This window comes from Mustela putorius, unplaced genomic scaffold, assembly GCF_011764305.1.
Source record: "Mustela putorius furo isolate JIRA1106 unplaced genomic scaffold, ASM1176430v1.1 tig00000281_pilon_pilon_pilon, whole genome shotgun sequence".
Lineage (NCBI taxonomy): Eukaryota > Metazoa > Chordata > Mammalia > Carnivora > Mustelidae > Mustela > Mustela putorius.
Genome location: NW_025421343.1, coordinates 23,040,473 through 23,066,208, shown reverse-complemented (window position 1 = coordinate 23,066,208; position 25,736 = coordinate 23,040,473). Strand labels below are relative to the sequence as shown.

At 42.5% G+C, this 25,736-nt stretch overlaps 2 long non-coding RNA genes across 2 annotated transcripts in view; one reads left to right on the top strand and one right to left on the bottom strand.

Moving 5' to 3' along the window:
• LOC106007125 overlaps nucleotides 1-25,736 on the bottom strand; it is a 42,075-nt gene that overhangs the window by 2,289 nt on the left and 14,050 nt on the right. Inside the window, exon 2 of the long non-coding RNA XR_001181690.2 lies at nucleotides 17,829-17,939. This is a non-coding gene — a long non-coding RNA (uncharacterized LOC106007125). The remainder of the gene's footprint in view (nucleotides 1-17,828; nucleotides 17,940-25,736) is intronic.
• On the top strand, nucleotides 7,095-11,014 carry LOC101676457. Its single transcript, XR_200419.3, has 3 exons — nucleotides 7,095-7,152; nucleotides 8,593-8,686; nucleotides 10,196-11,014. It is a non-coding gene; the product is annotated as an uncharacterized LOC101676457 (long non-coding RNA).

The window sequence follows — 25,736 nt, the reverse complement described above, 5'->3', positions numbered from 1 at the left end:
TAATTTCATATCGTATTGCATGTTCAGGAGGATGTTGCATGTTTTCATTGTGAGTACACAGGGGTCACAGTAGGACAACTCTCCCATCATGAACTTGGAATGACAGGAAATCACATTGCTGGATGAGACCAAAGCTTGAAAGTTAATGCTGATGAATCAGAGAAGAAATACAGGAGATTGCCTGAAAGAAGGAATGTGTTCCTGAAACAGCAAGACTTGATTGGACTCTGACTGATAACCTATCTAAAGAAAAGAAGGCATCCATGAAAAGGGAACCCTGCTCAGTTTTGAATAAGGCAATAACATTCATTCAATAAACATTTTCTGAGTACCTACCATATGCCAGCAGTAAGCTCACATCCTAATTCAGGAGACAGGAAATAAACAAATGCACATATAACCAAATGTCAGGTAGGGATAGGTGTGTGTCCCAGGCAAAGGGTCTGTAGAGCAAAGGACAGCATCTCCTGCTCAGCAGCTATAGAAAGATGTGCTCATTCCAGTTTTGCCTCAGATTTGGGGGGCATGCTTGGACCTACAGCCTCAAACCTATGTCTCCATCAATTACTGGTGGTAATTTTGACCTACGAATAGTCCTTCTGTTGATTTCTTTTTGTGTGACTTTCATGAAGACATACATAGAGAAAATAACATGTATCAAGCATGCATGGCTCGATGAATTTTCCAAACTGAGCACACCTGTCTCACCCTGAATCACACCTCATGGCCCGTTAGCCCTTCTTCCACCACAGATTAACCACTACACCAATGGTAACACCATGGATTTTTTTTTTTTTGGCCTGGTTCCAAACTTAATGTAAATGGAAATACATACTGTTTGGCTTCTTCTACTCAATATTATGTCTATAAGCTATATTCATATTGTCGTGTGCATCAAAGTTTGTTCATTTTTCATCATTGTGTATTTCATTGTAAGAGTATATCACAATTTATCTATTCCATTTAAATGGATGTCAAGGTCATTTCCACTATTCTTTTGATAAATTATTTTTTTGTTTAAGTCTGTTAGAGATAGTTTCTGATGTTTGCAACTAAGAATCCTGACTGATACATTTTTGCTTTAATTCTAAATTTTTGAGTGGGAAAGTGACTGAAGATTTTCTGCAGAATTTCTGTAGAAATCTTTTATTATTTTTTTAAACAATGCTATGAAAGCATGGGCTTTCTCTTCCTCAGCTATTTGGCAAGGAACATCACTCACTCTGTCTCAACAGTGAGGTCAAATGATCAACAATAACATTCCGTGTAGATAAAACTCTGAGTTCCTGGCTTAAATACAGTAATTTCTGTAATAACAGCTATTTTAATAATAATAATAATAACAATAATAATAATAATAACAGTCTCTTTGGTTGCTACACAGATTGGTTAGAAGGTTTTCTCTGCAGGAGCCTGTGAAATGACCACTTCACGGTTTGTGTCTCAGCAGTTACAGTGGTTCACATTTTGATTGTGCAATAAGAGAGGTTTTGAGATTGTGGTTTTGGTTTTCTTCAGAGTCCCCAGGGCTTCAGCTGCTGCTCTCAGGAACAGTGAAGAGCACTGTTAATAGGGCAAACACAACCCAGTGAAAAAGAAAATGACAGACTCAGTTAAAAGAGAGTCATATCAGTTATTCTTCAGTTACTAGGATCTTTCCATTTTTCAAGCACACAGGAATGCCCCTCATGCAGGGTCCACCCTGTCCAAGCAGGGCTGTAGGAGAGAAGAATGGACCACTCTGCTTTTTCATCATGTTCTTCTTTGGCCGGGCCGTATCAATTGTGGAGGCAATCATTCATGGCCTGATTTTGGAGCAAAGAGTTGGGCCAACCAGTAATTGTTCCCCTTGGTACTCCACCCAGACACTTGTAATAACCGCGGGCAAGTACTCACTGAGTATTTATTATCTGTACCAGGTACTGTGCCAAGGAGTCTGTGCACATGCCCACTCCATTAAAGGCTGATTTCTCTGTTAGGGCTCTACATACCATCCTCTCATCCTTCCTGCAATTAACCTCTCTCTTCCCTACATGATCAGTTTCTCCCACTCTCCTGGATCATTTCCACGAGCAGTCATTTCTCCCTCCAGGCACATCTCATTCCTTAGCTCTTCCACAGCGCAACTTCCTGAAAGAATTACAGTCCCAGCTTCACTTCCTCAGCTCTTAGTTTTAGCTCAGCCAACCCCAGCATACATTCCTCCTCTCCATGCCACTGAATCTGCTGATCTCAAGGTCATGAGCAACCTCCTTTGCCAATTCAAAAGTTACCTCTGTGTCTTCATCTTCCTGACTTCTCAGTTGCCTTCGATGCAATCAACCACTCCCTCGGTAAAGTCTTCTTCTCTCCCAGTTTCTATGATGCCACTTCTCTTTTCCTTCTACCTAACCAGCTGCATCATTTCTGACTTTTTGTTGGCTTCCCTTTCTGTCTGGTCTCCAAATGTTGGAATGACTGGAGACTGTCTAGATCTTTTTATCCTGTCCTTCTCTCCCCTCTCCCTAAGTGAGCTCATCTGATCTCATGTTTTTCTGCATACTGATACTATTCAAGTGTAAAATATCTCCCCTTGATACCAGTGACCTTTCCCCCAACTTAGGTCCCTCATCCCACTGTTTGCTCCGCATTCCCAGGATGTTAGAGAGGCATCTCAAATTCGGTATAGACAGAAAAAGCTCTTCCCTGCCCCAGTTTTGCCTCCCCATCTCAGTAAACAACACAAATATGCACCCTCATGTTAAAGGCAAACATTTGAAAGTCATCTTAAAGTCCTCTGCCCCTCACTTTCCCAAGCAAATCATTAGCAAGTCCTGTCAGCAACAGCTTCATGTCCACAGTTAATTCTAAGAGTCTTTTATTCCTTTCAATTTGACAAATCAAAAGAAAGTTTGAAAATAGGAGGGAAACACCCATGTTTTCTCATAATCTCATAATCAGAATTTTAATAGCTGCATATTGTCTCACTGAGTGGACCTATCCTAATTTCCCAATGCTATATCTTCAATTCTTCTCATATTTGACTTTTATAAACAGTTGTTCAGTGAATACCTGCATGCTCATATAAGGGTTTTGTTTTTGGTTTTAAAATAGAGAAGCTGAAGAGCACCTGGGTGGCTCAGTTGGTTAAGCATCCAACTCCTGCTTTCAGCTCCAGTCATGGTCTCAGGGTCATGAGATCAAGCACCATGTTGAGATTCTCTCTCTCTCTGTCTCCCTCTGCCCCTCCCACCTCACCCTCAACCCGTACTCTTTCTTTCTCACTCTAAAAAAAGAGAGAGAGAAATAAGCCAATATTTTTTCCAATAGAAGATCACTACTCAGTGATTGACTTAGCAGAGAAGAAACTAATATGTAAAACCTACTCCCCACAATTCAAAATCAGAAAAACCAAGAGGGGGGAACTGGTGTGACCTCCCAAGGTCCTATGGCTAGGAAAGGCAATGAGACCTTTGAGGCAAAGGCCATGAGGAAAGGGAGACTCAGGCTAGTGGTCCAGATGTAACATGGTAGATTCTTAGACTCATCATGTGGCTGAGGTTGAAACACCTCTGGACCCTGCCACTCCATCCTGGGAAGGATGCTGTTGTTCTGGGAAGGATTAATGAACATGACAACATTGGTATCTGAGTTGGAATCTTAGGAGCCAAAATGTGGAGATATTAATAAGCAGTACTGAGGCACGTGATTATGTTTCAAAGAGCTCCCATGGCAAGTGCTGGTGCTCATAGGGACCTCAGTATGACCCTGAACATGGATTCCCTGGACTGTTTTCAAAAGTAGAACAGGTGCTAATAACAGAAGCAACAATAACTGAGCCTGGAGGTTCTGCTGTGGACTACTCCGATTCCCTTCTTCTCTGACTCTCTTTGGATTGAATAAAGCACCTAGTATTCTTGACCAATAAAGGGGGTGATGGGAAGTCTCAAACAGTAAAGACTTAACTTCCTGCTAATGAGCATTGGAAATTCAAGTAACCAACTAGAAATGGGTATTTGCACCCTACCCCCACCCTACTGTAGAGCAGGCTTGCAGGTTAAATGTGGGATTCTTTTCTGAGGCTAGATTCTTGGAAAAAGGATTATGGATTCAAAGGGCATAAACATTGTTATGACTCTTGGCCAAAAGTACAATTTTTTTCAAAGGGATGCACTAATATCTACCATCTATTTCTCTATACTCTCTCCAGCAATGAATAATTAAGTGGATTTTTTTTTTTAAAAAAACAAGAATTCAGTGTGAGAAGCAGCGACCCACAGAAGGGTCAGTGCACTTGTGAAGTCAGTAGCATTTTGAAACCCACTCATTGCCACTGGTTCCGAAATGTACATTCCCCGGCTGCCTCCCATGTGCCTTGTCCACTCCCTCAGGGCTCCCCTTCTGCACCAGGCCCATCGGATTCTCATCCCCTTGCCCTCCTTTCTCATGCTCATTAAAGCCAGCACAGGAGCAGATATGACATCAGTCACTTACCTCTTCATGTGGCTCTAAATCAAAGTCTCATCTCTCAAGCACATTCTTGCAGATCTTAAAAATTTAGGGATGAAAAGCTAAGGGAACTTTGATCTTAGATGTCCCAGACTAAGAATCCAGCAAAAGCTGGACCTTTGACCGAAGGGCAAAGGACCTCATTATTAGGCTGTGATTTGAGGAGCACCAAGAGGCCAGAGCTTCAAAGCTGAGGCCCAGAAGGTGGAGTTGACAGGGAGAGGACAAGAGCAGCCTAGGGAGACTCTGAGCCCACCAGAGGAATAGAGTGGTGGGAACCAAACTCCAGATAAGGAGCTCAAAGTGGAATACCCAAAGCTGAAAACACACTTGATTGGTGTCAGCATTTTGCCCAAAGCTGCTCCAAGGTAAGCAAAACTCACTTAAGATAGAAACCTGAAAGTTGTTCTTTATGCCAAAAAATAAAGAGCAATTTAATAAATACTTGTCAATTATTTTTGCATCCAATGCATGTGGAGCATGAATGGTTTTAATCTTTTACAGCCATGACACAAAAGCTTTCAGTCCTGTTCATGGTTCTATCCTTGCATAAGCCTGGGCAAGCCTTGCAATCTGGCTGGACTTGACTTTTATTTATGAGCTAGAGAAAATCACACCCTGCCTAATGGCCTGAGGGGCTGGTGTGGATGAGGAGGTGAACTCGGCGTTCAAGTTGAAAGGCAGATGTGGTCTTTGGTGGTTGATGCCAAGCATTACTTATGGTCAAGGTCCAACCTTGAAGAGCTCAAGATTAAATAGGGAGAACCAAATGCCTCATTGTCTCGTGACATGGATGTGTAGTTTACAGCCTGCTTCCCAGATTTGTAAGATACTGATGGAAATATAACACAAACCCCATAGAGAGTAAAGGGCGGGACGCCTGGGTGGCTCAGTTGGTTAAGCAGCTGCCTTCGGCTCAGGTCATGATCCCAGCGTCCTGGGATCGAGTCCCACATCGGGCTCCTTGCTCCGCAGGGAGCCTGCTTCTCTCTCTGCCTCTAGCCTGCCATTCTGTCTGCCTGTGCTCGCTCTCTCTCTCTCTCTGATAAAAAAAAAAAAAAAAAAAAAAAAAAATTGAGAGTAAAGGGCAAAGGAAACTTAAAAATAAGAAGCAGAAAATAAATGATATTTAATTTGGACATAAGCCCCCAATGCATCTGGAGGAAAATCAACAAAACATAGATATCAATGGAAAACCTAGAGAGATGAGCCATAATTACTCTAAAAAGATATGCAGACAGGAAATTGGATAGGAGCTTACAATGTTGTTTTGGGCTGCACAGATGGCCTTTTGTGCCTGCAAAGGGAAATGAGTTTATCTCTAAATAATCAAATGGAACTGGAGATAAAATCAGGCTACAGTTTGTCACAAGCCATCTCCCCACGGCTGGGGTTTCTATATACCACAGGTCAATCCATGATCCTTGCAGAGACATGGGTGCAAGGAAAGAGGGTCAGGTCTACAGTCAGATGTCTTCATGGGGTCTTTGCCTTTGGCTAGCTGAGCCACGTTAAATGTGTTCTAATTTGTCTAACCAATGGGTTTAGTTCAAGAAAATGGAGAGAAAAAAAATCTTCCATTCAAGGTTGTTGGAAGGACTACAGATAGAGTATATAAAGTTCTCGGCAAGTGCAAAATAGCAAATAAATGTCAGTCAGTAGCAGTAACATGAGTAGAAATCAAAGTGGACTCCTGCGTTTTCAAACTCATCCATCATGGAGTCTTTTTCTGCCCTACGTGCTGCCACAGTCATGATCCCCACACCTGTACTCCTCACTGGCAGCCAGTGGAAGCTCTGGAATTGTTCCATAAGAGGAGCTGGGGAGATGATGGAGACCGGGTTCAGGAGGTGGCCAACTACTAGGAGAATGGGCTGGAGCTGAGCTTACATAGTGGAAGTGATCATTAGCTGCCCGGCTCACCAGCTGATATCAGCAACTACAAATCCACCTAGAGGGTTTCTTAGAATAATAGACTCGAAATCTAGGATATTTTCACCTTTAAACAATCCATTTTTCCAGTGGCAAAGTACGGCACTTTCTTAGGGTCTTCCTTCTACAAATTATGGTGGAATGCATTTTCAAAACACACTTTGCCAATTATTTTTCAAATGTTTTTTTTTTAATATTTTATTTATTTATTTGACAGAGATCACAAGTAGGCAGAGAGGCAGGCAGAGAGAGAGGAAGAAGCAGGCTCCCTGCTGAGCAGAGAGCTCAATGCAATGCCCTATCCCGGGACCCTGGAGTCACGACCTGAGCCGAAGGCAGAGGCTTTAACCCACTGAGCCAGCCAGGCGCCCCTCAAATGTTGTTTTATATAATAGTTTTAATCAGATGTTTTGCCAACTATTTTATGTGTTTATTCATATGATAATTTTGACGACATGTTTTGCTACACACTTGTTGCAAGTGGTTCTAAGAAAAGCCGTTAGAGATTGGGGCCCTAGCACCCACCAAGTCACCCACTGACACCAGCACAGACTCCCAGCTCCAGAGGTAGCTCCCAGGAAAGCAGGAACTTATCGGAACAATAGCCTTGATTCTGATACCAAGGTTACCAAGGGGACCTGGGTCTTGTGTAGCATTCTCAAAACAGAATGATAGCTGTGCCCATCAGAACCTGCAGAGCCCTTGAACAGTGAGGGAGGGAAGAAAGATGAGGTAGGAGGAGGCTGGTGGGAAGATCTTACCTCCCTGACTTTCTCTATCCTTGAGCACTTCATGTTGAAAACTGATTACACCAGATAGTTTCTAGATTTGTGCTAGATGTCGACGTGCTGTGGATGAGTCAGGGTCTCTTACCCTCCCCCCGCAAAACTGTCCCCCGTTGAATGGCGCTCTGCCCTCTGTTCCCTTACTTCATTGGTTTCATACAAATGTAACACAGCCTTTGGGTCAGAGGACTTTTCAGAAAGGGAGAATCAAAACTAAAGCCTCTGGGAACACAGAAAAAAAGAACAATTAGAAATTAGAAAAATAGATCAAATATTGCATTATAAGAAACTGGAGAAGAAAAAAATGGAATTCAGAAATTATAAGTTATGACTGTCTTCTCAAACACTGGTAGAAAACTTGAAGCCAGAGTGGAGAATATAAAGAAATTCATAAATGGTCACTATTTTAGCTAAGTTGAGGAAGAAGCACAAACTTCAAAAGAAAATAATGTTCAGAGATGAACACAAGGCCCATTCAAGACGTGGAGGAAATTAGGAGCAGAGAGATACATGCAAAGGGAGACTAGATGGTATTTTAAAGAGAAGTGGGACTCAAATAAAAGTTCTCTCACACACACACACACACACACACACACACACACACCCCAAATATTTAGTTATTTCCTTTTCCTGTGGTCTGCTTTAGAATTCACCCCAAAGCCATTTGCTTTTGTGGTTATTCAGATTTTGTTTCTCTTCTTTCCACCTCCTTCTGTCTAGTCCCTTAACCCCCAGAGTTGGGGGAGAATAAGGGAGAGGAAGTGAAACTCAAATCTGTGTTTTAACCCCTGCTGGCCTTTTGGCTGAGAGATGTGAGGAGTTAAAGACGTGTCTGGGGCTCCAGTGTGGTTCAGAGAATGTGTTGGTGCTGTTTATTTTTGTTTTTAGCTGCTCTAACTCAGATGACCCTAGTTTACCACATCAAGAACTGACTGGGCAGGAAAGAGAGAGACTCAACAAACGAGTTGAATGGCTCAACTCCACGCTGCTCCTTCTTTTAAGCATTCTTCAGTGGAGCCCGAGCAACTTCCCAATACAAACTACATGCTAAAGGCTGATTAATCTGGTTGACAATGATGTACTCATCATTGGCGGGGTACAAAGTGGTCTAAGGTTTATACCAGCAAAAGGTTTTATAACATATTCTTTACTGTCAGCAGCAGCAAGGTAAATAGGAGGAAGTCTAAGATACTTAGGAGCATTAGCTGTTTCCAGATATTTCAACAGTAAGTATTTGCTTACCATCAAGAAACATGGCATTTCTCAATTCGTTAAAGCAACCAGCACATCCTTAACCTGGCGGTGCCCAGGACACTTCTTTAGCCACTAGTTCATGTCCCTATATATACATGTTAGTAATAACCTGCCTTCTTTTCATAATTCTCAGTATTTCAGATCATCTACTCACTTGGTCTACCCTCCAGTAATTCAGAGTTGGGTTTTACTATGATTTACAAAACTATGTAACAAGGCAGGAAGAGGTAAGTTCATCTCACATTGACTGTTTCTTTCTCTTTGGTTAACTTGGAAAGGACCCTCCCCACCCCTTCCCCCAAAAAGCAAAATTCTATCCAGCTAGATGACTTAGGGCTGGATGAAAAGATGAAAAGACGAGTGTCTCTGAGGTCAGTGAGGACTGCAAATGTGATTTGTAAGAGAAGAAAAGATCCAAGAAGTTGGAAAACCCAGCTCAATGTGGAAAGCCTCTTCTCTTAGAACATGGATTCCAATTCTAGTCCAATTCCGTACCGAGCTGGGTATAACCATCAGGAAATGTAAAGTCCCTCTAGGCCATGTCTCATAACCTGGGGGAAAACCCTACCCACCAGCATTCATCTAGAAAGGCACCAGCCATGTTAGGCTCCCAAAGAGCCCTACACTTTGGGTATTCTGAGAGAATCCCACGTTACACAGGAGAGATACGCTTCTTGCCTCTACCCTTGGTAATAAGCATTTCTTTAGAGTCATCAAAGAAGATAAGTGTGTGTCCTTTGAAAACCTGACATCTGAAAAAGGAAGCAAAGAGAAAAGAAAGGCATAGTATATATCAGGAGTCTCACATTTTCATAGCCTCTTCATCTGTGAAAATACTTTCCACTGAGTTCATGCTTACCTTCTCATGGGCTGACCACTCTATCCCAAATTCAACTCAGTAACTTGGGCTGACCACTCTACCCCAAATTCAACTCAGTAACTTCTTCATCTTTGACCAAGAGACATTTTTAAGAAAAGTCACATAAAAACATAACATTTTAGATATGGCAAAGGCAATCAATATCTACATAAAACTGATAAACATACATGATTCAAAGAAAGACATTTTCCTCTATGTATTATCTACTATTGAACTTAACATGGTTTATAAATCTTCTCTGATTTTCATCCATCCTCTTCACTATTCTTGGAAGGATGGGTCATATCCTGGGATACTTCTCCACAATCTCAACATCAATAAGTCAAGGATTCAGGTTAGGGCAGCTTTAAAAAAATCAAATTCAGTTATTCAAGCACAAATACGTGACTACATGATGACATTCTGGCTGGTATGGTCACTAGGTTCTGGGCTAAGCAATCCTCAGAGAGAATAGGGAGTACCAGGTTGGCGGACATCCCTATAAGACTTGGTAAGGCAGTGAAGACCAAGTTCCATTTTCATCCACTCACCATCCATCTCTCATTCTCCTTCCCCAAGCCATTTTTGTCTTTTTCATACATTCTCACCTGGCTTTCCCTAACCCTGCATCCTAAACAATCCAAATTCACTCCTTGACCTCCCTTCCTCCATGAAAATAAAGAATAGATAAAAACTGTAGATGAGATGTTTTTCATGAATGTTAATTCTTATTTTGAACTTGGAATCAGCACAATGGGCCATTGTATACATGAGTATGCCCCCAAATCAGCCAGTGAGATAAACAATACCTAGAGCCATAGATAGGCTATCCAAACAGTCCTTCAAATGAATCTTTATTCATTCTTTCAATCTACAGCAGGAAGCCAAGGGCTGCACTTCATCCCAGAGGGGGGATGCTGAAATACTGAACGAACTACACGCAGGTGTCCAAGCTTCAGGAAATTCTAATTGAAACACTGACTGAAAAATTCCATCCTACTTGTATACATCGAGCTGTTGTTTAAGCCCTTTTTCACATGCAATGAGCTCATATTCGGAATGCTTTGACTCAACATGCATAAAGGCTTGGCAAATGCTTTTGGGGAGGAGCACCCTGTCACAGAAAGCAAGAGAAAAACAAGGCTGGGGCTCAGCACATTCTCTCGGAGCACACAGGCCTTCACGGGCCAGGGTTTCTGTTATTAAAAAATCAAATAGACTCTCTCCTCTCGATGCAGCACTAATTCCCAGGTTCCAATAAGTCAACAGACACTTTTCCCATGACTTCTGACTACAGAGTGTCTCAAGAAAGTATATATTTTATATACTAACACATGTTCTAAGAGATAGAATAATTAAACACGAACTGCTATCTGTTTTGGTTATGTTCAAGTCACAAACGTTTAAAATGGCCATCATTTCAGAGTTGACCACATGTAAGATATATATTGCTTTAATAAGTTTATTTAACATCTGGGAGGGATACAATTTTGCAAGAACACACTGTTCTGGAGAGTTTATTAAGGTGGTGCTCACAGGGCCTGGGGTTGTTATTTCTGAGGCTATTAGAGCTGGTACTCACCAGCATAAATGCCCACAGGCTTGCTCTCAGATTTCAGTGCCTCTGAGAAAGCTCCTGGAAGGGACTATGATAAAGTCCATGCATAAAGTTTTCATCCTCAAAAAAGCCAGTCATTCTAGGGCACCTGGGTGGCTCAGTTGGTTAAGCATCTACCTTCAGGTCAGGTTATGATCCCAGGGTCAGCAGGAAACCTGCTTCTCCCTCTGCCACTGCCCCTGCTTGTGTTCATGCTCTCAGTCTCTCTCTCTCTCTCTCTGTCAAATAAATAATTAAAATCTTAAAAGAAAGAAAGAAAGAAAGAAAGTATCTGTATTCCTGTGTTTCAGTTGAACCAGGTTAAAGAGCTAGAATGGTTGCAATGAATGGACTGCACAGAACACCAAGCTGAGTGATGTTCACTTTATTTTTCCATTAATGGGGAATTCAGTAAAGTTTTAAAAGTCTCTTTGGGGATATAAGTCCAGCAAGGGTGAGGAAGATGGATTCAAGGGAGCAGATATAGGGAGATGGAGGGAGCAGATCAAGGCCTCAATGTGTATAATGTTGGTGAGAACACAAAGGAAGGGAAGAAAAGAAGGGACACTTAGAAGAACTGACAAGCCTTGATTCTGAGCAGAATTCCAAGCAGGGGTCTTGAAATTTACACTAGTGGGACAGGCTTAGTCACATGTCCACCTAGAACCAATGACCAAGGAAGGACAATGACCAAGGAGTCAAACATGCTGATCCGAGTCACATGCTCCACCCTCTGAATCAGATTCTGTCGAGACAAATGGATCCCCAAACTGAAATGAGGACTAATGGGGAAAAAATAATAGAAGCTGCAGGATCAAACCCAAATATCTATTATATATTGTTTGGTTGAATCCCTTTCTCTTTTTTCCCCTATTAAGTTTATGACTTCCATTAGATACAATGATTAAGTGGTTTGCCCAAAAGTTTCAAAAATGTATTATACAGAAATCAGAGTTGCTATCCTTATCATAGTGTTGAGAAAAGAGAGCAAGTGTTTTAAAAAACTTTTGAGGGGCGCCTGGGTGGCTCAGTCATTAAGTGTCTGCCTTCAGCTCAGGTCCTAATCCCGGAGTTCTAGGATCAAGCTCCACATCAGGCTCCCTGCTTGGTGGGAGGCCTGCTTCTCCCTCTTCCACTCCCCCTGCTGTGTTCCCTCTTTCACTGTGTCTCTGTCAAATAAGTAAATTAAATCTTTAAAAAAAAAAAACCAAACTTCTGAAAGGGTATGAAAAGTAGCTAAAGTGAATAGATTCAAATTCTAGACAAATGCAACAAGTTTTTGCCCCTGAAATATATTTTCAGCAGCATTCCCTAAAGCCAGGTGAAGTCCAAGGTTGCCATGTTCTGGGCACTTTCCCCCTCAATTCAGTAGTGGGCTGGCTTGGTGATTGGTAACCCTGTTATATGAGGCCTCTCGTCTTTCTAGCATCGATGATGAATGGTATGACAAGGTTTGGTGTATCTCTGAAAATTATTTAAAAATGACTCCAAATCACCCAGTTCTGATTTTTTTTCCCCTACACTATTATATAATAAAGTCTTTAGCAACCAGTGGTGTATGCTTCTGAGAATCATTTGACAAGTGTCTTAGATTCAAAACATTACTCTGTAGAAAGAAAGGCATCAACCAGCACACAGACCCAACCTAATTTTGAATGGACTTAATTTCTGGATTCTAGACACTGCCTCACAATGCTATTAAAAACAGCAAGAGCAATAAAACTTCAGAGGCTAAGCCCACAAACACAGACTAACAGAGTTCCTAAGGAAGGGTATCTGCACGGCATTTCTAAACTTTGAGCTGTCTGGTTGGCTGGCTGAAGCAGATGATCTCATAGCAGGAATGATTTTCAAAATATTCAACACTGGGGTGCCTGGGTGGCTCAGTGGGTTAAAGCCTCTGCCTTTGGCTCAGGTCATGGTCTCAGGGTCCTGGGAACAAGTCCCACACCTGGCTCTCTGCTCAGCACGGTGCCTGCTTCCTCCACTCTCTGCTTGCCTCTCTGCCTACTTGTGATCTCTGTCTGTCAAATAAATTAAAAAAATATATATTCAACACTGACCAATCAGGGCAGACAGCCAACCAACGTAAATGGTCACTGATTCGGACAGGCAAGTTAAATATCAGACCCGCTCCACGGACTGGGCAGATCTGAAGAGGGAAACTAACACAAGACTGTGTTGAAACAAGAGAAGGCTGCTCTGAATGGCAAGATGAAGAACCATCTCACCCCTCCTAAGTCAATGGAGCCAACATGTTCCAAAGAGGAGGCACTGATGAAAAGAAAAAGGGAAAGAAGTGGAAGAAGTAGTAAGAGGTGGGTGGAGATGGACTAGGATAGAGAAGAAGCAGGGGAAGGGGGGGGGATGAACAGAGAAGAGCATGAAAGAATGGGGACATGGAATAACAGATAAGGAACAAGCAAGAACAGTGAAGGAGACTGAGGAAAGGGGACACCAGAAATTCAGACATTTCGAGGAAGAAAAAGAATAATGATGAATGGGGAAACAGAAAAAGAAAAGGTGTTAGATTATCAATGAAAAATGGTAGTGTTTATGTTTGACCATTGTGTCTCACATTATGTGACACAGGGATCAGCAAACTTTTCTGTAGCGGAGTGGACAGTGACTATTTAAGCTTTGTGGATGGTATAGTCATTGTTTAACTACACAACTCTGGTTGCATGGAAGCAGTCCCAGACAGTAAGTACACAAAGGGGCTTTACTGGGTTCCAGTGAAACTTTACAGAAACAGGCTTTGGGCCAGATTTGGCCCACAGGTCATAGCAGGCTGATTCCCACAGACAATGGTGGTTCTGACATTTCTGGTACCTCCACAGTGCCTAGCATAGATCTAGGCATAAAATTCTAGAAAATATCAGAACCTCCCAGAACAGCCATTTTACAGGCCCAAAAAATGATCAAAATGGGAGCCATTCTCAATAGCTTTTTGTAACTTTTAACCTACAAAATGGCAGTTTCCTGTATTCAACCTATTTGTTGCCCAGCCCATAAGACATCCCCGTGGGCTCTCTCTCCTAAATAGATCCTCTAACAATGTACACAGAAGAGAAGCACTAGGTGGCTGATTCAGAGCTACATTCACTACTGACTGTTAAGTTTTCAGATTGGCAGAGTTCTCCATCCCCTACAGGTAATGAGCCCACAGTCCCAGTACTGCTTCAGACACCAGCACCAAAAAATAAATAAATAAATAAAATTTTAAAAAAACAAAACATTTGGGCACCTGGGTGGCTCAGTGGGTTAAAGCCTCTGCCTTCAGCTCGGGTTACGGTCCCGGGGTCCAGGGATCAAGCCCCGCATGGGGCGCTCTGCTCGGTGGGGAGCCTGCTTCCCCCTCTTTCTCTGCCTGCCTCTCTGCCTACTTGTGACCTCTCTCTCTCTCTCTGTGTCAAATAAATAAATAAATAAATAAAACAAAACATTTTTTGTCTCTTTAATGCATACCCTCCCCCATTTTCTCACCTTTGACTCCTAGACTGTCCCACAGCTTGACTGCAGAGCCAGGTTCTTCAACCACGCAAACTGGCCTATGGTACTTGACAGTGGCTTTGGCAATGGGAGGTGACAAGATGTAGCCAAGGGGTGCTCTCCAGGAGTCGAAGCATACTTAGCTCTCAAGCTCAGTATCAGAGAGGTAGGAGCTAACTCTCACCCCAGGCTCAGACTTCTGACAGTGACCTCACATTCTCTTGTTTTGTGATTGGGAAGAGCACCTTGCAGTCTCAGGATGCAGGAAGTTCCTCAAGAACTGGTTGGGGAAGCCAGAGCCACTATTCCACAGCATCTGAGGCAAAGTGCAGGACATGTGCACTTTGATCTGGTGGCTGGTTTTCTTTCATTTATGTTCATCTCCTGCCTGGCACCATGGCCATCCGTCCATTTGTTTTGGCTCCTAACCTCAACCATTATTCAGCCATCAGGGGTTTTAGATGTCCTTCTCACATCATTTCCCAGGGTAGCGCAAGCCACTTTGTGAATTACCAGAGTTAAGAAATGGCCATGAGGGATATTGTCTTGAAGCCACACGCAGAGAGACACAGCCACACAATTGCCTGTAAGTAAAGCTTGATGATACCAAACATTCAGAAAAGGAAAATCTAGCATGGTTCTAGCATGATCACCTGCTCTGCATTTCAAGGGGAACACACAATTCTTGCAGGAAGGGAAAACTAATGTGTTACTCTCCAAGTAAATAAAACACAGAAACACTTTTGTAGGCATTTTGGCTTTGTAGAAAAAAAAGCTCAGTTTGATTTAGGAATGAATGAGTACGCATGGGTGTGTTTGCAAAAGCATATTTGCTTCAAAACATTTTCTAGTAACTGCTGACAACAGCAACCCTAGGCCACCAGACACCAGTTCTCCGCATCTTGAAATGGACTATTTGCTCCCCAGAGCACCAGCTGTTATGCTCCACAGAGTCATTCCTGGCCTCCCCAGTCTCTGAAATCTGCATATCTTAACTCTTCCTCTCTGGCCTCATCTGTCTCCCCAGCTTCCCTGCTCCTGTCACGCAAAGTTACTCAATACCCAGTAGGAGCTAACCAGAGCCAAGGAACCACGTTCCCACGGCTCCCATCTTGCCATTCACTCAGTGTGGCTAGGTTCCTCTGCACTGCCACCCTGGGGCACAGACAGGGAGAGATCTCCACATTTAAATCCCCAGCTTTGGGAACCAGATCATTCCTCTTCCTTTGTCCCATACCAGTCACTGTTGCACCTGGTTGAACCCCTTCCCCACACCTTGCTCTCTATAGCCCAAAACATGTTGTTTCTCTTTGTGACCAAATCTCACAGCAGACTATATGGAATTTAGAAATATCACCAGCACTGCTTTAACTTTTTCAATCTATTTAGAGCTCAGGTTGAAATTTACCAAACTAGGGGTGCCTGGATGACTCCGTCAATTACGCATGTCTCAGGTCATTCTGGGGTGGAGCCCCACATCAGGCTCCCTGTCAGTGGGGGGCCTGCTTCTCCCTCTCCTTCTGTCCCTCCTCTCTGCTCTCTCTCTTTCTCAAATAACTAAATAAAATCTTTTAAAAGAGAAAAACAAATCTAACAAAATAGCTCTTTTATCTGCATTATCTTCCATAATCTTTGCTCTTTGGGGCCTTATTTCATACCGTTTGATCCTGTGTAGGAAACAAGCTTTGTTTAAGACAGTCAGATTAAATAAATCTAGTCTATCTTCCTCTATAAAATAGTGATGACACTGATTTCCTGCCTCTCTAGGAGTAAGGAAATCTGTATAAAATTCCTAGCATAGAACCTGATTCACAGCTGATGCTCAACAAATGTTAACAGCAACCATCCCGCCACCTGCAGTGTGACTGAGATAAATTCAGATCAGCAAGTCACACTTTGGAACGACATTTCCCAACCTTGGGAGCAGAGAGCGGTCCCCTGGAGAGCTCTAAAAATTAGTTGTGTGGGAGCCATCATCCCCCCAAGCCAGGGTGCTGACCTCCTTTGTTGTTTGTTTGGATCTTAGGCATTAGCATCCTAGACTGCAGCCCCCACCACCAGACCAGACATCTGGTTTCCTTCCTCTTGCTTCTCTCTCTGCTTTCCACAAGTCTAGGGGCAATTTGTTACACAGCAATAGACAACCAGTACATTCCTCATATCACAGCATGGCACGGTTATATCTCTTTCAGACAGATTTCCATTTTTGTATGACTTGTTTCCCAGGAAATAAGGTGGTCATTAAATTTGCATGACTGATCAATTAGTGTTTGGTTCTATGACTTTGATGTGTTGGCCTGCTCTGTTAACTGAAGTAAAAAGAAAAATGCATGCCTGAGGCCACTGGGCAAGGGAAAGAGGGGCACCTGTGCTACTCTGCGCTACTCCCGAACCTGCAGGAGCCCTCAAAGGATCTGAAGTCAGTGACTGACAGGGCAGCTCAGACCCTGCTGTGGACTGAGCTCCTTAGAAGCCTGGGCAGGGTCCTGAGCAACCTTCTTCGGGAAACCACCGCCCCCCCATCATATACCCACACCCGAGAACGACCCACTGGATCCAGGTGTCCATGGGGGAACATGCACCAAGCTGCCGTCCATCTATTCATCCATCCATCCACAGGGAGAGGAGAGGCACACTGCACCGCAGGCCAGCTCTACAGGCTGCCTGCCCCTAACAGGCCATCACCAGTGAGGTCGAGCTGCCTCACTGCCACCCACTTCACATGCCACCCGACATGGCAGGGCCCACGTCACCCGCAGGACCACCCACTCTGACATCAGCAGGACCAAGTGCATCTAGTGTGGCTTCTTTCAGAAGGCCTGCCCTGTGGGCCACATTGTTGAAGGCCCCAACCTCGAGTTCTCCATGGAGATCCACCAGGAGCTGCTACACAACGGGGGGAAGTGGCTTAAAAATGGGGCTTCAGAGGAGGCCAAGATCACGGCCAATATCCAGGCCCACTACCTCTGCTGTGGCCGCCCTTTACCTAGTGGCCCACAACCCTGGCTGCCAGATAAAAAAGCTCTGCCCTCACCCCACAAAAAACCAATGCCATCTTTAAGCAGTCATTTCCTCTCATCAGTGGGGCCATCCTGAAGCTTCGTCTCTCCTTTTTTAAAGATTTTATTTTATTTATTTATTTGACAGAGACAGAGATCACAAGTAGGCAGAGAAGCAGGCAGAGAGAGAGGGGAAGCAGGCTCCCCACTGAGAAGAGAGCCTGATGCGGGGCTCAATCCCAGGAGCCTGAGACCATGACCTGAGCCAAAGGCAGACGCTTAACCCACTGAGCCACCCAGGTGCCCCTGAAGCTTCATGTCTTAAGAAACAAAAGATGAACTCCCCTCTTAAAAATATTGGATAATCCTCAGTGGAAAGCTCGCCATGGAGCCTTCTTTGTGTTCACCAGCCCCCTTCCTACCTGATCAATAAACACAACCGCAGATGCCCATGCATTCCTTCTGTTCTTGGAACAGCTCCTACTTCTTCAGGACACCTTAGCTGACTCAAAGCTCCCTGTGTTTCTTCTCTCCTGAAACAAACACAAATCAATACTTTAAAACAGATGTGTACTTACCATTTTTTTTAAAAAGAATACCTACACATCCTAATAAACTGTTCAATTACATTCACCTTTCTATTTCATTAGAAATATATCTTTATATACTTATTGCTTTAGAGTATTATGATGAGTGTGTGGCCTCTCACACACCCTGTACCAACTTACCATCATCATATTCATTATTTGATGTTCGCATGCCTTTTTTTTTTCCAGTCCCACAACTGGACTCAACAGACTTCCAAGAAATTCTAATTGCATTGAGAAAGGAAAAATATTAGACACAACAGTCCAAGCTTCTTGTGTGTGTGCTGCAGAGAAGGGCCAGGCCTTTAGCCACTGTTGCTTGGGTCATTTCAATATCAGACTTATTTTTCCCTTTGAAACTTGAAAACTTGAAACCCACAGGGCATTATTTTAACCACTGTCTGTTCATCACACTGGTTTTTGCTGTGCAGCCATCAGTTGAAACACAAATGAAGGTAAACCTTCTATTTAAATCCTTCTTCATGAAATTTTCCATTCATCAAATAACTGAAAGCCTAAACCACTGATCAGGTTTTTAAATTGTGATCAGGTTGTAAAATTGTGAAATTCTCTCAATTCTGAGAAGTAGTTTGAAATTACACTGAAAAATACCTTGCAGTCTCTTAGGAACAGACACTAACTGTGGTTTGTCATCCAATATGCAAAAAGCTACAGAGAAAATGATGACCTTGTATCAGGTCAACCCTTCCTTAGAGTTCTTCCTTTTAGGGTCAAGGGGCCAATCTCATCACCCCACATGGTCCCCTCATGGCCAGGAAGTGCCCATTCACCTCCAAGTGTACATCCAAACAGTAGTTTACCATAGTATTCTTAATCGTGTTTTCTGAAAGAAGTACCTCAACATCATATTTTGGCCCAAGATAACTACAAACATACAAAAGAAAAGGATCCCATATCATCTGGCCATTTATGGACATAGTACTTAGGGGGAAAAAAACTTGAAATTCTCTGTCTCATACATGAAGAAAGTCCTCTGTAAGAGCTCTTGTTGAATTATAGCTGACAACAGCATGGACAGCCCAGTCACGCCACGGAATTCTTTCCAGATCCAGTTTCATAATTCACTCTCTCCCATGTGGCCTCTTTTATTACATTTAGAAGACTTTCCTTAATAAGGGTCACTTATGGGATCTTAATTGGGGATATGAGATGGAAGAAGCTTAATAGCTATTCCAGGACTCATGACATTGTAGAAAACAAATGCTGAATTATAAAACTCAAAATTTAGCACTGAGCAACTTCCATGAGACACTAGACGTGCTGCCCCAGGAAAGATGCTTGCTCTCTCTGAGCTTCAGTGTTTTCAATTGTCAATTGTTCAATGGGTTCGGTCATTTGCAATCATTTCTAATCATTTCTATTATTTTCTAAAGTCCCTTTTAGATATTGTGAGAGATGGATGGATGGATGCATGGATGGACAGATAGAAAAATGATGGATGGGTGGGCAGATAGATGGATGGGTTATGAGAAAACAATGTCTCCTCAAAATCCATTTGTTGATGTCTTAACCCCCAGTAGCTTGGAATGTGGCTGTATTTGGAGGCAGGGTCTTTAAAGAGGTAATGAAGATACAGTGAGGTCATGTGGGTGGCCCCTGGTCTGTTAGGACTAGTGTCCTTATAAGAAAAGAAAATTAGGATAAACACACACACACACACAGAAGATGGTCATTTCTAAGCCAAGGACACAGTCCTCTAAAAAACATAGTACAACAACAAAAAACCCAATCCTGTTGATACCTTGATCTTAGACTTACAGCTTCCAGAAATATGAGAAAATAAATTTCTGTTGTTTAAACCAGTCTATGATACTTTGTTATGGCAGCTCTAAAAAACTAGCATAGGTAGATGGAGGGATGGATGAATAGATAGACAGATAAATAGACAGACAGACAAAAGATAATCTGGACCAGAGACACCTATTGTTAGTAGATTCTGGTGTTTAAAGTGGGCAAACCAAATAAGAAACATCCCCTTTTGTAATGCTATCCTGGCAGAGTCAACAATCTCTGTAGATGTGTTATGTTTTACAAACATTTTGGTTGCACTTTCAAAATACAAAAAGATAATCAGTTGTGAACCCCACGGCCCCACTTTTTCAAGCCATCAACTCTTTCTACAAACTCATGAGAAAATTATGAAAACAGGAGACTCCAGAGTCATGAAAACTTTTTATTGCCAACTAGACCTTGGGCCTGAGCCTTAGCTGATCTGGGCTGCACATGTACACAGAAAGGACTTCTTCTGCCCAGAAGCCTTGAGAGCAGCAAGACCAAAAGCAGTAGAGGAGCCAATTTGGCCTCCTCCCTAAGGCTCACACTTTCACCTCAGCCTAAGGTCTAGCAATTTGAAAAAGTCAGGAAGGGTGAACCCACAGAACAAGAAGAACAAGAGCTCGCCTCCCGAGGGCTGAGAGCAGGCTGGCCTGGGCTATCCTCCCCTGTGTCCTACCCTGTTCCTGCTTGGCCTTCCCAGAACAGGATGCTCCCACACGTAATACAGCCCTAAGCTCTTTGTACCCCTCAAGAGGCCTGGGAGCAAGATTCCAAATGTGAAGAGAAGGATCCAAGAAAGAAAGGCCAGAGTCAATGACATTAAGTATGTAAATGCCTTTAAACTCCCCTAAAATCTCCGCAGTAGTAGCCTCCCCCTTGATATGGATCAACTCCATTTTCCCAATCATGGAGCTGTGAGAATAGAGTAGAAAACAGAAGGAGCAACCTGGAATAACACTTAATGAATGAAATAAGAGGTCATTACCAAGAGGTTTCACTACCAAGATGTCTATGTTTTTTCACTAGCAAATATTCAGGGCCTCTTCAGGCCAGGCACTGTTCTAGGTGCCCATCCCACTGGAGCTTATACTCTGGTCCTGGTAAGGAATGTGAGAACAAAGTGTGGCACCTGAGAGCCTGGCAATAATGAATTGTCTTACCTCTCTTCTGGACTCCACTACCCCTTCTTTGAATCATTCTTTTCATGTTGTCTGACATTGGCATCCTCTAACTTTCCCTCTAAAGTCCTCTGGAAACAAGGCTATGTTTCATTCACTCGTGGGTTGTCAGTAGCTCCCAGCCCAATACCTACTCACATGCCAGTTGGTTAAATGTTTGTGGCAGGAAGAAAGGGAGGAAGGACAGGAGGGAATAGGGGAATTTCTCATGGCTTGCTTCTGATGACTTTTTACATGTTCAAGGAAGAATCAACTTTCAGTGATTATTGGTTAATACATTTTGAGCTCTCCACCTCACAACTGCCATATATGTATACTATGGACCAACCAATGGAAATAGGCATACATTTTATATGTAAATGTCCTTTTGCAGAGCAGAGAATAAATCAGCCAGGGGCTCTCAGAAACAAACCATACTTCTGTATCACCAAGTGTGATGATCTCAGCAGCAGCAAACTAGGGTCTTGGGCACTGCATGTCCTTAACATGGGAGACATTCATTGGAGGGGCTTTCCCAAGTGTTATTTTCACAATCAGATTAATATAGGGGATTTTCCTTACATTTGTGTGGAAACATTTTATCCTGATGTAGAACATTCAAACTCCACCACTTACAAATAAGCTACAGCCTTTCCTCTAAGTTGTCCCTTGGCCTTCGATCTTATCCCAGCTAAAGCAACAAGTACGCTTAATTTTGTTTGGTTGTCCTTCTAATAGAGAAAGCACTTCAGGTCAAGAAACTGAGAGAATGTGAATGCTGACCCTATGTGTCTTTGATTATTTGTGGTTTCCTATGTACTTACCCTAGTATGGACTTTCCCCCTACCCATTCCCTTAACCCCCAGGGGCTTAGGCTTAAACCAAAGTATTGTTCTAGCCTTAAAGGAATGGCTTTATTACTTATTTAAAGCCATGAGAGGCCAAGCAGATTTCAACAACCACAGAATTCCATCAGGAGTCCACATTTCCCAATCACAAGTCTGAGGAGCTTTCCCGGGGCCATCAGGCACAATGCTGCCTCCTCAGAGGACCCATGGGCCACCCGAGATGGCTGGTTGTCTGTGTCACCCTTTTTTGTTCCCCAGCCAACTGTCTTTGAAAGAGAGAAAAAGAAAAGTTCTCTGAACACTCCCATTTCTTTCCCAAATATTCCGTTGAATGAATTCCTTATTAGGCCAAACCCAATGCTCTGAGGTAAGAGCTGAGTGCGGCATTCTGCACAAAAGGGGTCTCAAGAGCCAGTGGCGAGTGTGAGGAAAGCACACGTGAAAGGACTTGGCGAGGAGGTTCCCATCGGTGGCTGGGGGTCCACCACTGCCTCTCCCATTTGCAGATCTGGGCTGAGCTATGCATCACATTGTTCCTGTAAAGAAAAAGCGGCTGTTCTCCCTCCCTGAGTGCCCCTTCCCTGCTCCCAATGGCTGCGATCAACAGCCCCAAGACCCTAATTACCACAGCCTATTAGAAATAATGAGACTTCCATGGCAGAAGCCAAGGGTAAAAGCGACATCTCACAACACGAAAGGTTACTATCAACATATACTGCCAGTGAGTGCAAAGGGCACGTCAATTGGTGGCTCATTACCGCGGGCTGACCCATGGGGAAAGTGTCATTCTGCAGAGAGGCTTTCTCAGGATGTGGCAGCAAAAGTTACAAAAGATAAGGACTTGCCTGTGGAACACGCTCAACTAATGAGAGCTGGAAATTGTTTGAAACATCCCGATGACCTCACAGATGGGGGATGCTGATTAAGGTGGCTACATGAGGCTCCTTTCTTGTCTGACAGCCCATTGAGAAGCTTTGGTGAGATGTGACTAACCGGCCGTGAAGGTGTCTCCATCTTCCCTGACATGGTCCATGCTTTGGGCAAAACAAACATGAAAAATAAGTCTAAACCGACATGCATGTTTGAGTTTAGTTTTCAGAGACATGTTTTGGGTAAAGAGCACTGGTGGGGCTGTGAGTTAGGATTCCTTTATGGCGAAGAGGGCTTGTGACTACTTGCGTGACTAATCGCATGACTGCGCTGGGGGTGAGCCAACAGCAAATTTAGGTCTTGAACACTTGACAAAACAACTCTACTGTTCTGTGGGTGAAATTCTATGGCGCTTCATGTGTAATTAAATGAAAGTTTCACAAAAGTCTACACCTCAGCCATTCAATGCTGATATGTGGCACAAAGAACAGATTTTGGCACATCAAAATACAACCATGGAACAATAGGAAAATGAAACGGGATTTTTGTCTGCTTTGCCAGACATTTTCTGAGACAGAGACATTCAAAGAAGAAACCCTGGAGTTCTCTTGACCTTCATTTAGAGCCTAAGACTCTGAAAAGAGTTCACACTACGGATGCTCTGCCCCTTTCTCATTCTACAAATAAGGATGAGGGTGTACCTCAGCCTGTTTGAACTACTTCTCTAGCAAACCCATAAGTAACACCTGCCCTTTTCCACCTCACTTAAAATTGTAAGAATCACTCATGTCTTGCAAAAATAGTCAGATCTCAGAAAAAGAGCTTATCACTGAATTAAATAAAGTTATACCAGGGTTTTTATAATGAGATTTAGGAAAATTTTGTTCAAGCATTTCTAACTGGTTGTACTAGTTACAAGTTGCTTTATAAGAAATAATCACAAAATATAGTGACTTAAACAACAACAAACTTGTATTATCTCACACAGTTTCTATGGACAACCTCATACAGTTGCAGTAAGAGGTTGACCAGAGCTGTGATATCATGTGAAGGCTTGTCTGGGGGTGGAGGATTTGATTCCAAGGTAGCTCACTCACATATTTGGCAAATTAGTGTTGGTTGTATTCAGAGGCCCTTCAGTTCCTGCCATATCCTCTTAATAGAGCTACTTAAACATCCTTACCACACAGCCATTAGCTTCCCCCAGTGTGATAATCCAAGAGAGAGAGAGATAGAAGCCACAACTTCTTTAATGACCTAGGCTTAGAAATCATGCACCATCTTATCCACAATATCCTAGTGGTTATACAGCTCAGCATATTTGATGTGGGAGGGGACTACCCATGCATATGAACACCAGGAGGCAAGAGTCTTTGGGAGCCATCATGGAGACTGAATACCACCCCACTTTTTAAAATATTAAAAACATATTAAACTGATTTAAAAATATATAAGGAATATGACTGCTGATCTAGTCACCCAGAATCCCACAAAGGAAACAAAACCAAAAAGTCTATGGTAAAATTTCTGAAGAAAATACACTCCACTCAACTAAAAAAAAAAAACCTTTTGTACTAACGTATACCTATATTTTGTGCCTGTAAGGCCAAAATGAAGAGACAAATTAAGACATTATTCAAGAGAAGTTAATCTTGGTAGATTTTTAAGAAACGAAGTTTTTTTGAAGCAACTCTTTTGACCCAAAGAGCAAGATTTTTTTTTACCTAAAGCATCTAGCAAATTTCATATTCTCCTTTTTTAAGTGTATATCCATGGGGTGGTTTATAATCAATCATTTGCCAATGTGCCAAGCAGAAGAGAATTCAAGAGGAACAAGGTGGTGAAAATCAAAATTGGCTAATTCATTTTAGGGAGACACATGTTCTTCAGGGGAATGGACTTCAATCTTCTGAGGAGTCCCTGTAACTATGGATATGACCAAAGTTTATACATGTTCTATAGATAGGAGGACTAAACTGATTTAGAAAATACATCAGGGGCGCCTGGGTGGCTCAGTGGGTTAAGCCGCTGCCTTCAGCTCAGGTCATGATTCCAGAGTTCTGGGATCGAGTCCCGCATCGGGCTCTCTGCTCAGCAGGGAGCCTGCTTCCTCCTCTCTCTCTCTGCCTGCCTCTCTGCCTACATGTAATCTCTCTCTGTCAAATAAATAAATAAAATCTTAAAAAAAAAAAAAGAAAATACATCAATATTTTATATCATAAAAGAAATTCTTATTTAAGTACTTGATGAAACAGTTTAATGAATCAACTTTTCTTGTTTCTTTATAGAATATTATCTTGATCACCTAGTTCAGTATTATCACAAAATTAGATACTCCATGCTTTAATGTATATCAAATTCCTATTTTCTGAATAAGAACCACAACTTTCTTAAACCTCTTTTTTTTGTCTCCCACTGCAACTTCTCTGACTTAAAAAATGGAGAGCTATACCATGTTCAGAGATTAGAAAATGCTACATTATTAAAATGGTAACAATACCCCAATTCTCCCCAAGATTCAATTCAGTCCCCATCAAAATTCTTTCAGGCGCTTTTGTAGAAACTGACAAGCTAATTCTAAGATTCATATGGAACTTCCAGGAATGTAGAATAGCCAAAGCAATTCCAATAAGGAACAAAGTCTATTCTATTTGATTTGATTTGATTTTTTTTAAGATTTTATTTATTTATTTGACAGACAGAGATCACAAGTAGGCAGAGAAGTAGGCAGAGAGAGAGGAAGCAGGTTCCCTGCTGAGCAGAGATCCCAATGTGGGGCTTGATCCCAGGACCCTGGGATCATGACCTGAGCTGAAGGCAGAGGCTTTAACCCACTGAGCCACCAAGCACCCCTTGATTTTAATACTTACAATAAAGCTATAGTGATTCAGACTGCTGGGTACTATCTAGGGATAGATATATAGATCAACAGAAAAGAATAGAGTAAAAAAATAGACATAGTGATTTTTTACAAAAGTGCCCAGACATTTCAATGCGGAAAGAAAGTTTTTCCAGTAAATGTTCAATACACTAAGTATCCATATTTTAAAGATAAACATCAACCCTTACTG